Source organism: Elephantulus edwardii, unplaced genomic scaffold (genome assembly GCF_000299155.1).
Source record: "Elephantulus edwardii isolate Elephantulus edwardi_28Jun2011 unplaced genomic scaffold, EleEdw1.0 scaffold00097, whole genome shotgun sequence".
In the NCBI taxonomy this organism is placed as follows: Eukaryota; Metazoa; Chordata; class Mammalia; order Macroscelidea; family Macroscelididae; genus Elephantulus; species Elephantulus edwardii.
In genome coordinates, this window is record NW_006399847.1 from 4,863,604 (window position 1) to 4,876,469 (window position 12,866).

Sequence of the window (12,866 nt, forward strand, 5' to 3'; positions counted from 1 at the left end):
TATACACTATATACTATATAATATGTATATACACACACACACAATTCAGCACACATACACACACACACACATACACGCACTATGGGGTTCTCTATAATTTGTGAATATTAAGTTGTAGAGGGATTTAGAGAAAATCTTACTGTGTCTGGGGTGCAAGTTTGGGTGATGGAGTGTTTGCTTTTCCCAGTATTTTATATTCCTTACAATAATTGAAGATGAATGTCCTCCATTTATGGGAACTCATCTCAGATTATTACATCAATACTATTTTTATGGCTATTTAGCACATATCTTAATCTGATGGCCTAGTGGCAAAAAGCCACACTGCAATCCTGAAGGCACACGGTTCGAGCCTCTGTGGAAGAAGGATGGGCAATCTCCTGTGTAATTAATTGCCTCTGAAAACCCACTGGATAGTCATCTATGGGTCAGTTCCAACTCTATGGTACACAACAACAACAATAATAGTGAGTCTGAATATGAGCTTATTCTAACTGATACTCATATGGCAAAGGCTACATCTTTGTTATATCCTTGCAGAACTAAGATTAATAATCAGGACCTGGTTTTGTGCTTTAGTTTAGTGAAGGCATGTCAAAATCCCTACTAAATTTTCAGAAACCACTTAAGCTTTATGTAACTCCCATACAAATGATCCAGGGATTTTCATAAGAAATAGATAAATAGGGGAGCTCTGGTGGCCTAGTGGCAAGGAGCTGCAACTACAATCCCAGAGGCTTACGGTTCAAATTCACCAGATGTTCTGCTGGGGAACGAGGGACAATCTCATCCTGTACCCAGTCAGAGCTGATTTGACGGCACAGTCACACAAAAATAATAAAATAAAAATTTAAAAGAAAAGAAATAGATAAACATAGTAATGTCATTATTCATTTTGAAAAGGATATGGAAGTTGGAATTAAAAGTCCTCAGCTCTAATTCTGTTGTTGTTGTTGTTGTTACTGTTTGCCATTGAGTTGGAACCAACTCACAGCTTACCCTCCAGTGGCCGTTCAAAGGTAGTTAATTGCACTGGAAGAGACTTGCCATCTTTCTTATGCCTAGCAGCTGGTGGCTTTGAACCACATGCCATAGAGATTGTAGTGCAATTTCTTACAGCAAGGTCACTAGAGCTCTAATTATAGGCTTGCTAAGAAAAAGAAAAATTATTATAAAGACAATAATAATTGTTGTTCTTGTTATGTACCATAAAGTTGGAACCGATCCATAGCTGACCCTCTGGAAAGTTTTCAGAGGCAGTTAACTGCACAGAAGGAGATTGTTCATCTTTCTCCTATGGAGCAGCTGGCCTCGAACAGTGTGCTTTCAAGATTGTAATGCAGCTTCTCACCACTAGGCCATCAAAGCTGGCTATCAATTATTGAACATTTAATTTATTAAGACACTGTACTCAGTTATCACACAGAGCTCACATAGGGACAACTTAGTAAGGGAGAGTGAGAGAGAAAGACCCAAAGAAGGTTTCCTAGTAGAGGTCTTTATATATTGACATTTGGTATATGACTAAGAAGTAATGAGATGAATCTGATTTACCTAGAAGCAGATAACACCTAAACAAGAGTGTATGACAATGAGTTTGAACACTCTAGGAATACACACAGTTCATTCTGACTGAATCATAGAATTTTATAATGAGGAAATAAAAAAGGAAATGTTAACACACAAAATGAAACAGAGATTGTGAAGAGCCTTTTATTCTTCAACAAAGCAAAACAGATAATGTTTTACTCAGGAAGCATATATTTTCAGATTACTTTTTGTTGTAGCAATATTTCTTTTTTTATTTTTCATTACTTTTTAAAATTTATTATTAATTTCAATGAAAATTTACAGAGACTTTGGATTTCCATTCATTCCCTGTTGCACTTTTCTCCCCTCCCAACCCTACCCCCTAGTACACAGGCCTCTTGGAAAAGTAAAATAAAAATTCTTTCATTGTTTTACAATCCCTCCCCCCATGGCCACTCCACTATGCATCCTTTTCTTTGGACTCCTGTCATGATAAAAATAACTAATAACATATCCCTTTTACACAGTTTTGTCCCTCATCTGTTTCAATGCAGTATACATTACTGACCCCATCTTTCTCAGTCTCCCCCCAATCCCAACCAAGGTCAGTCCTGTTTTACAACAGTGGCACTGTGCAGTGTTTGTCCTTTTGTGACTGAGATAATTCTCTCACCATAATGTCCTCCAGGGTCACCCATTTTGAATAATATTGCATGAGTTCCTTGTTTTTCAATGCAGTGTAGTATTTCATTGTGTGAATATACCACACCTTCTCTATCCAATCACTTGTTGATGGGCACTTAGGTTGTTTCAAACTCCTTGCTATTGTGAACAAAGCCATGATAAACATGGGTGTGCATCTATCTGCTTGGATGTCAGTTATGGTCTCTTTGGGGTATATTCCCAGTAGTGGAATTGCTGGGTCAAATGGTATTCCTGTTTGCAACTTTTTAAGAAAGTGCCATACTTCCTTCTTCAGTGGTTGCACCAGTTTACACTCCCACCAACAGTGAATAAGGGTTCCAGTTTCTCCAAAACTTCTCCAGCATTTGTTACTTGCTGTTCTGTTAAATTTTGCTACTCTGACTGGGGTGAGATGATATTTCATAGCTTTCAAAAGAGGCAGAGATTGTATAACATAAGCCCCAGGTAAAGGCAAGAAGGCCAAGGCAGAGGCAGGTATAACTATGGGATCCATGAGAAACAGTGGACAGGACTTAGACATTGACTGGATATATTTTGATAGCACATGCTCTGTGGAAGACAGATCCCATCAATCCTCAGTTTTTCACTTTGAAAAATGTATGGATGGCAGTGATACTCACTAACAAGGAAATGCATAAAAAGAAGTTTGAAGAGACAGTTGTAGAAAAAGTAGGTGTAAGATCTCAAAAATTGTTGAAAAAAAGATAATTTAAGAAAGTGCTTATGAATACAAAGGTAAAGAATTTGAAATGATTACTGAGTTTAAGACAAAAATATCATAAATGATCTTAGCAAAATACTTTCCCTGAAGTCAGACAGCAGAAGGTTGAAGAATGAGTAAGTGCCACGCAGGAGCCAGAGTTCTTTTGAGAACTTTTGCAGTGAAAGAGAAACAAGAACATAGACTGTTATTAATGGAAGAACCCAGGTCTAAGAAGGATTTATTTTGTTAAGACTGAGACATTAAATGCCAATGTTAACGCACTAACGAAATGAGAAATGACATGCACAGAATAGAAATAGGAAATCATGAACAAACTAAGTTTAAAGGAGGAAGAAGTGGGATTGGGTCCAGAGCATAAGAAGGAGGGCTATCCTTGAACCAGAGATATCTCCTTATCCTTCAGTGAGAAGAAAGAGAAATGATCCATAACAATGCTAATCGAGTGCCCTAGAAAGTTGTTCTCTTTCTTTCTATTCTAGATAAAAGAAGAACATGCCATTAAGTTTAGAGTCAGGAGTAAGTCAAAATATGAGAGATTTAAATAACTTAGTGTTTGTTTTGTTGAGTTTGTTTTTATTTTTAAATCACATAGGCATAAAGGAGAGAAAAATTCTACCAGAAAAATAGAAGGATACCTGGGTGGTCCAGAGAAGTAAGTTAAGTTGGAGAATTGTGAGATCTCCTTTAGCAGCCTGGATATAATCACAGAGAAATCAATCTATTGGGATGATCTCAAACTAGATGTTATTGACATAAGTGTTGTGGAAGGTATTACGTGAAGAAAGGTGAAGATATATGTCACTGCATTTAAGAAGGATCAAATATTTAGTGCACAACATCTAGTTTGAGATCAACTGAAGTCATAGTATTTTCAGTTGCTTCAAATGGGTGTGAAAGGTGGACAATGCATAAGGAAAATCAAAGAAAAATGGATGCTTTTGCAGAGAGAAATCTCACTGCCAAGAGAGGCCTCAAGACTTGAGTAGTGAGCCTGGAGTCAAAGTGAGGACAAGAGGGAAGAGTTGGAAGTACAGAGTACTGTGTCACAGTGAGTATCCTCACTCTCAAAAATAATAACAGAAAGGGAGCTCTGGTGGCCTAGTGGCAAAAAAGCTGCACTGCAATCCCAAAGGCATGTGGTTCAAATTCACCAGATGCTTTGCTGGAGAAGGAGGGGCAATCTCTTCCTGTGATAGTCAGATCTGACTTGACGGTACACAAATAGAAAAAGATAAAAACAAACAAACAAAAAATCCAACAACAGACATCAGTGCCTGAGGAAGGCCTCTGTGAAGTTGTCTCCAATAATAGAATATATATGAATGATTAAATGAAAACCAACAAAATACTTCTTAAAAATAATTAACAATTTTAAAAGGAAATTAAATGACATTTTGCATTGGGATAGTCTGCCGTAAAGGACCTCATCAAAGGTTTAAAAAGAAAAGATGTCACATAGAGGATTAAGATTCAACTTACCCAAATCATGGTATTTTTCAATTACCTCATATTCAAATGAGAGCTCAATGATGTGTAAGGAAGTCTAAAGAAGAACTATGCTGTAAGCGGACAGTGAGAAAAATGAACAAATCTGTCCTGAAAGAAAACCAGCCACAGTGCTCTTTAGAGGTGAGTATGGTAAGATTTCATCTCACAAACTTTGAACCAATGTTATCAGGAAGGACCAATCTCAGAAGGACACCATACTCATAAAGTAGAAGGTCATATAAAAGAAGATCATTAATTGACATGGTGACTGTAACAATGGCCTGAAACATGTCAAAATCTGTGAGAACAGCACAAGTTTAGCATTTATTTCTGTTTTACATATAGGTTACTACGAGGTGAATTCCACTTAAAAGCATGAAACAACAATGCAACAAAATGGGTTGAGAAGAGCTCTTCAACTGGGCCTTGTGAGTCAAAGCCACTGTTTGCTCTACTCTCTGCACTCCTTTCATAGTAATCACAGGCTACAAAACGAATCATGTGTATGAATTTCATTAAGTAAATCTGCTGTCAGGGATCTTTCTAGAATACTAAGAAGCAATGATGTCAACCTAGAGACTAAGGTGCACCTGCTCCAGTCTATGCATGGTCTTCGCAATTACTTGCTATTCATTAGAGAGCTGGATAATAACTAAGGATGATAGAAGAAGAATGGAAACCTTTGAGTTGTGGTGCTGGAGAAGAGTCTTGAACATATCATGGATCACAAGAAAACAAATAGGTCTGTCTTGGAGAGGGTGAAACCAAGTTTCTTCTTGGAGGCTAGGATTTTGAAGCTCTGTCTCACATAATTTGGGCACATGGCCAGTAGAGACAGGTTGTTGGAGAAGGACATCATGCTCAGAAGGGTGGAGGGGCAGCGCAGGAGAGGAAGACCCCAAATGAAATCTAGGGCAATGGGTGTGTCAGAGTCAATGAGACTGGCTCAGGACAGGGCTGGCTTCAAAGCTAGTGAACGTAGGGTTGCTATGAATCGCAGGTGAGTTGATGGAATATAACAACAACAAGAACTCTCTAGTCAGAACAGCTCATAGTTGGCCCTCCAGTGGGTTTTCAAAGGCAATTAATTGCACAAGAGGATATTTCCCATCCTTCTCCTGAAGAGCAGCTGAAGCAGCACAATTTCATTTAGAAGAAAGTAATAGGCTAAAAAAAAATTACAAATTGCTTGTCTTTTAGTTTGGTTGGTTGTATTTCTTGGGTGTTTTGGGTTTTTTTAATACCTCAAGGTACACTAATTTATTCAAAGTAATGCTCACAAAGTGATAAACTCATTTATGACATGGTTATTAAAAGACGTTTTTCTTCCCAAGGTGATTTGCTGATTTCCATTTACCATGGCAGCAGATGCTTTATGTTCAATCAACAAACAATCTGCAGAGAGGATACTAGGAGATGTTATGATCCAAAATCTAAAACAGAACCACACTTAGCTAGGTAGAGACTTCATTTCATTTCCTCAACTTTTGGTGATAATTAATATCATTGGACTCAAAGTACTCTGGAAATACTAGAAAGAACAAAATTGTTTTATGATTGCGCATGCAATTATGGTCTAGGAATTTATAATAATTAAGGTTAAGGTTATTTTAATTGCCATATTACAGGCAGAAGAGGGAACAGAACCAGCTAGCAATCCTTTTCCTTTCATTGCTCAGATCCTAAAAAAAATCCTTGACAGTTCTCAGTGGTCAAAGCCTTTAACCAGAGTCACAGTCAGATCTGATGTTGAGCTCTTTGGAGGGATTGTTGTTGTTGCTGTGTCTTTCAAGTCAGAATCTACTCATATCTAATCCTTCAGTAGGTTTTCAGAGGCTGTAAATTATTTTGGAGTTGTATTCAATGACATCACCTAACAACAAGGAATCACTTGGGAGGAGAATGTCCATCCTTCTCCCTCAGAGTGGTTGATGGATTCAAACAGTGAATCTTTGGGGTTGCAATAAGTCAGTGTAGAGCCTTTGGTCAGGGTCACAATCTAATCCAGCTTGACTCTTGAGCTCTTTGGAAGAATGTTGTTATGAACAGTCTAGTCAGAACAAACACATAGGTGACCATCCAACAAGTTTTCAGAGGCAGTAAATAACACAGAAGGAGACTGTTCATCTTTTTTTCGTGGAGCAGTTAGTGGATTCAAACTACATGGCTTCTGGTTGGCAGTGTAGTTCTTTACCCCTAAGACATCAGAGCTCCCTAGTAGGCCTATGTGAGACTTGGGTGTGACCATTGCTTGAAATTGGGTGCAAGTGGATTAGATTAGGCTTCCTGTCTAAAAAAGGCTTTGGGGTCCTCTGGCCTGTGGCAGTTCAGCGTGGTTTTAATTGTTTTCAGTCAAACATTCTTCTAAACAGTACAGAAGTGGTTTGGCAATTTGCTGTAGAAAAGCAACTCATGGTTACTGTGATGATACTGTGACACTGAAGTGTCAAATATGATAATGGATATCCATGGTGGACCATGTTTGGTGGATCCCCTGAATTAAAACAGACTTTGAAGCAGGAATGGCATCCACTTCTGAAATAGCTTGCCTCTGGAAACTCTATGACTTAGAGAAACGATGAAAATTTTTTGTGCTCAAGATTTTTCATTCATAGAGTCACTATGAGTAGTCTACAATTCGATGGCACTTAACAACAACAACAATCTAACAAATACAGGAGCTTTGTAAAAGAAAACAATTCAGCATCTTCTCTCATTTCACTACTAAATAAGCTGGGTTTAGAAAAGGCCATGGCATCAGAGATATTGCTGATGGAGAATGGATCTTCACAGAAAGCAGAGAATGTATATTTCTGACTTATTAATTATGCATTTGACTGTGTGGATCGTAACAAACTATAGTTAACAATGAGAAGGATGGGAATTTGAGAAAACTTAATCAGGCTCATATAAAACCTACACTAAGACAAAGAAACTGTTTTCCAAACTGATCAGAACACTACATGTTTTAAAATAGTGTGCACCTGGGTTATATCCTTTCTCCATACCGATTCAATCTGTATGCTAAACAATATTTCAAGAAGCTGGAATTGAAGAAGAATGTAGCATCAGGATAGAAGGAAGACTCACCAACAACCTGCATTATACAGGTTATGCAACATTGCTTGTGGAAAATGAGGACTTGAAACACTTCCTGAAGAAGGTCAAAGACTACAGTCTTAAATATTAATTATATCTCAACATCAAGAAAACAGAAATTGTCACCACTGAGCTGACAGGCAACATCATGTTAGGGGATAAGATTGAGATTGTCTTTCATTTTACTTAGTTAGATCTACAATCAACATTCTTGGAACCAGCAGTCAATAAATCAAAAGACCCATTACATTGGAAAAGCTTGTGTCAGAGACCTCTCCAAAATACTGAGGAGCAATGATGTCAATTTGAAAACTAAAGTGCTGCTGATTGAATCAGTCATCACTTGAAACAATCACTTGCTATACATCTGAGAGCTGGACAATGAGTGAGGATGACAAATAAAGAATCAATGCCTTTGAGTTGTGATGTTGGAGAAGAGTACTGAATATCCCATTAACTTTCAAAAGAACAAATAGATATGTCTTGGAGAAGGTGCAGCTAGAGTGTTCCTAAGAGACAAGAATGGCAGTTTCATTTCATGCTTTGGGCATATTGCTAGAGATTCCTTGGAAAGGGATATCATGTAAGGAAAAGAGGAGGGTCAATGAAAAAGAGAAAGGGCCTTAACAAGATGGATTGACACCATAACTGCATCAATGGTCTCAAATACATCAGAGATAATGAGGATGACACAGGACAGGACAAGTTTCAGATATGTTTGATCATAGGGTCGCTATGAGCCACTAGTTACTTGATGGCACATAACAAGAACATCTCACTCCACCTAAATATGGCCATGTTTCTGGACATCTGGAAGAAATGAAGCAAGAAACTGGTGTCCAGTTACATAGTAAGCCCTAGTTTCTCCTGAGCTCTGTCCTCTTAATCTCACTTCTTTCTTTGGCTCATGAAAGGGAGCTTTTCAGAAGTCCTGGCAAGGTCCTTCCTGTACCTCCTCCCAAGGGGCACAGACATCAGAAGAAAGGTAGATCTCAGATGAAGACGAATAAGTGAATACAAGCCAGGACAGGCTTTGGAAATGGCAAGGGTTCAAGTCATTTAGTCTCTTGCCAAGTTCAATGGGAACTAGCATTACACATTACTTAAGTAACCATGATAAAAGACTGTTATATAATTGGCCAATTAAATTGCTACCAAAACATTTTAAAATAAATGATAAATTTCTTTAAGTGCAAATTGGGAGAAAACACTGAACAACAAAAGCAGTTGTTGTTGAGTTGATTGTGACTTATCATGACGCCATATGTGTCAGTGTAGAACCATGTCCAATGAGGTTTCAATAGCTGAATGTTCAAAAGTCGACTTTTAGCCTTCTATTTGAAGTGTTTCTGGGTGGATTTGAACTATCAACACTCCAGTTAGTAATGGAGCTGTTTAACTTTTTGTACCACACAGAAAACTTCAGGGAAACTCTGGCGAGGAAAACACATTCAAGGCGGTTCAGTTTGCTGCCATATTTGGCACCACAGCCTGTTTGCTAAATCTCAAACCAAACGCATTGCCATTGCTTAGATACTGACTCTGTAGAACTCTATGAAACTCTGCTCCAAAGGATTTCCAAGGTTCTGGTGGCCTAGTGGTAAGGAGTGGTGTGGTCAACTCAAAGGCATTTGATCTGAATCCACCAGCTGCTTTGCAGAAGAAAGATGGGTGATTTCATCCTGTGAGGTTTACTACATCCGAAAGCCCACTGGAGGGTCAGCTATGAGTTAGTTCTGACTCAGTGGCACACAACACCACCACCACCACATCTATAGAAGCAGATTGCTCATCTTTCTCTAACGGAGTGTCTGGTAGAGTCAAACATTCTACCTCTCCCATCAGCAGCTACATTTTGGATTAGTTTGTCTTCTGCTCAAAATTCAATGCATAAAGAATGTGGCTTTTATACAATGCTTGTGCTGGCCTTGTTTCTGTCAACCATTAATGAACTATTTCAAATCGTTTCAAAGCCATGTTGACAACAATTTTCATTATAACTATTGTGTAAAACAATTAGCTTCACCTCTAAAAAAAAAGTAAAAGAAAAATCAGTGTTCTGAAAAGTAAGGTGATTACTTTAGATTAAAAGACTAAATAATAAGTAGTAAGCAAGTTCTGGTTGCTACTGAGTTCTGATTATTATGGAGCAAATTTCAGTGCAAAATGAAATAACCATAAAAGACACACTGAAATAAGTAAAGAAACACAAATAGGTGCTGGGCAAGAAGTTGACTGGCTGTGTCTCCTCACTCCTGAGGCAGAGTTTAAGAGAGAAGGAAGAACATTCCTTATGGACTGGGTTCTAAACTCAAGCACACTGAGCCACTTGACACAATCTCTTACATTGTCTAGTAGCCTGTGGGATTCAGAAGTAAAGCAACAGCTACTTAATTGAGTCATAGTTCCAAAGAACATCCAAGTCAAACTACCAATATATCTGTGAAGGAAAAATCTAGGCTCTGAACCCATGTGAGCAGAAAGGGAGCTACTAAAAGCACAATTGATTCCTGATATACAATGTATTTTAATTACAATGAACCACATACCATTAATGATTGCTAATTGTATATTCTTTAATTACTCCTCATTTATCCACTATCTTGTTATCTAACATTTAAAACATGTTATCCAAAATGTTGTTGTTGATTGTCATCAAGTTGAGGTCGACTCATAGCGACTCTATGAACAAAAGACCTAATGCCTTTCCATAGCTATCGTTGTTTCTCCAAGTTCATAGAGTTTCCAGAGACATGTGGTTTAGGAAGTGGACACCACCCCTGCTTCCCAACCTGTTTTACAACTGGACGCTCCACCAAACACTGTCTGCAATGGGAAACCATTCTGATATTTGATATCCCCATGGAAAAATTCAGCATCATAGCAAATCCAGATTACTTCACATAGCACATTGACAAAGAGTGATGCGCAAAGTGGAAGAATGTTCCTCCAGATATAACAACACTAGTCTCATTTAGCAGTGGTTAAGTGTTGTCGAGTCAAATACAACTCAGAGTAAACTTTGCACAGAAGACCTGAACTCTGCTCTATGATTAACATAATTTCTGTACATTTATAAGAGAGTTTGTAGAGTTCCCAGAGGCACCTAGTTTAGGAAGTAGATTCCACTCCTGCTTCCCAACATGAATTAATCTGGAAGCTCATCCAACCATTGTAGATTATTGTACATTGTACAGTATTGTCCACTGTACAGTATTGTACATTGTACATTGTGCATTGTAACCATTATGGTTTTTTACAGGACTATGGGATAGTAGTGTTCAGCATCACAGCAACTCCAAGTTGTTTAGTACAGCAAATAGACAAATGATTGCTGTGTCTTTTAGAGAATATTCTTCTAAAATTAATACATTTGAACTCAGGGCCCTACCGGATTTTGAAGCCACAGCCTCAAGTAGGGCTCCACCCTTACCATTAGTCTAAGGTTCAAGGGCCACCCACTTTTGAGGGGGGAAAGAAAACAGTAACACACAGCAAAAAGGATCCCAGAAACTTCCCTTGCCTGACCGCCATCAAGATGAGATCACCATCAAGATTAAACCACCATCGAGATGACTATCAGCCAGCCAGCTGAATTCCAGAGTGGAGGGTGACTCCAAATCCCCAGGTCCCAGGCCAGCCACAGATCCATCACCTCATCAACGATTTTAAAGCCTCAAGCAGAGCTCCATACTGCTTACCCTTAGTCTAAGGCTCAAGGGCCACCCACTTTTGAGAGGGAAAAAGAACAGTAACACATAACAAAAAGGACCCCAGAAACTTCCCTTGTCTAACTGCCATCAAGATGAAACTGCCATCAAGAAGACCATCAGTCAACCGGCCATCTTCCAGAGTGGAGGGAGACTCCAAGTCCCCAGGCCCCAGTGATGTAATTTGGCAATTATGTAATGAGTTGGGAAGCCTAGTGGTAAGAAGTTGCACTGCCAACCCTAAGGCAAGCAATTCAAATTCATCGGCTGCTGAGAGTGAGGGAGGGAAAGAGGGAGAAAGATGGACAATCTCCAGCCATGTAGTGTAAAACCTTTAAAAACCCACTGAAGGGTCTACCGCAAGCCAATTTCAACTTGCCTGCACAGAATGACAACGACGTGATGATTTATTAGTCCTCATTTAGTGAGCCAATGTTGTTATGCTTCGTTTTTCCATGTTGATTCTCCCCTAATGATCTGGTCTTTGGAACTATGTCAGTAAATAAAGAGTGGAGGTATATATCCAATTTCTAATATGGAATTTGCTGATGTGATCATATATGTAAGAAAATCTGGCAATGTATTCTGTAATGTATTGAGGCTAAACAAATGTTTGGACATCTCCAGTAGTGTGAATCCACAGGAAGATGATAGGCAGCCTCCTCCCATTGAGATTTACAGCCTTAGAAACCTAATAGAGGGTCACTAGAAGTTGGAATTCACTCAATGGTAATGAGTGATTGTGTTTTATTGTTATGTACTTTTGAGTTGCCTGTAGCTCAACCCTATGCAGAATAGCTCTGTATCCTGCCCTATTCTGAGCTAATCTTACTGACTCTCACACATCCACCCTTATTATCCCAATTACTGTATCAATGCATCTCCTCCAGGATCTTCCTTTCTTGCTCTGTCTCTCCACCATTCCAAGTATGATGTTCTTCCAAGGACTGGTCCTTACTAGCAATATGACCAAGATTTGTAAGACAGACCTTTAAAATACTTGCCTCTAAGGAGAAACTTGGTTTCATCCTCTCTAGGATAGACCTGTTTGTTCTCTTGGCAGTTCATGATATGTTCAATACACTTCTCCAGCACCACAACTCAAAGGCATTAATTCTTCTGTTGTCCTTAGTCATTGTCCAGCTCTCTGATGCATAGCAAGTAATTGTGAAGACCATATCCTGGATCAGGTGCACCTTAGTTTCTAGGCTGACACAATTGCTCTTCAGCATTCTGGAGAAGTGCCTGGCAGTAGATTGTTCTAATACAATTTGTATTTGATTTATTGACTGCTGATACCAAGACTGTTGATTGTGGAACAAAACAGGCTGAAATTGTTAATAACCTCAATCTCTCTTCCATCTATCATGGTACTACCAATTGGCCAAGTGGTGAAAATCTTGGTTTTCTTGATGTATAGGTTTGATTCATATTGAAGATAACAGTCCTTGACCTTCTGTAGCAAGCACTTTAGGTCCTCATCAGTTTTTGCAAACAAACTTGTATCATCTGCATAACACAGGCTGTTGATGAGTCTTCTTCCAATTCTGATACTACATTCCTCCTCATAAAGACCAGCTTCCAAAATGATCTATTCCCCATATAGAGTT